Consider the following 711-nt stretch of genomic DNA (forward strand, 5'->3'; position numbering starts at 1 on the left):
ATGAAGCAAGCTATGGTCATCTTGTAAATCTCAATCAGGTGGATAATAATTGATTATTGGGTTTTCAAATATTAATAATAAATAATAAACATAAAATAAAGATAAAGTTACTCATGTAATCCAATGGTGGGAATTTCAGATAAGTGTATGGAGATGCTGTATTCCTTTTGAATCTCTGCTTTCCTACTGCATCTATCCAATCCTTCTTACTCCTTTCCATGGCAAGCTGTATGTAGGGCATCACCGTTGTCAATGGCTACATCCCATCCTTTCAGTGAAAAAGGTCCAAATGCTCTGTCACGGCACGGCTAATCATCTGTTGGTTCTCGATCATGTTGGAATAGAATCCCTTGATTCTTTTGCGTTTGTCATCACGCCCAGCAATCGCGAGTTTGAAGCTCGTCACAGTCATTCAATCCCAGAATCCTACTCAGAATACCACAAACAAGGTTTAGACTTTTCGGATTCTCATGAATGCCGCCATCAATTCTAGCTTATACCACGAAGATTCTGATTAAGGAATCCAAGAGATACGCACTCTAGCTTTCGCTTGTAGAACGGAAGTAGTTGTCAGGCACGCGTTCATACGGATGGATGATGATGAGTGTCACGGATCATCACATCCATCAGTTTGAAGTACAAATGGTATCTTAGAACAGGAATAAATCGAATTGAATAGAAAATAATAGTAATTGCATTAAAACTTGAGGT

Source organism: Arachis stenosperma, chromosome 9 (assembly GCF_014773155.1).
Source record: "Arachis stenosperma cultivar V10309 chromosome 9, arast.V10309.gnm1.PFL2, whole genome shotgun sequence".
Lineage (NCBI taxonomy): Eukaryota > Viridiplantae > Streptophyta > Magnoliopsida > Fabales > Fabaceae > Arachis > Arachis stenosperma.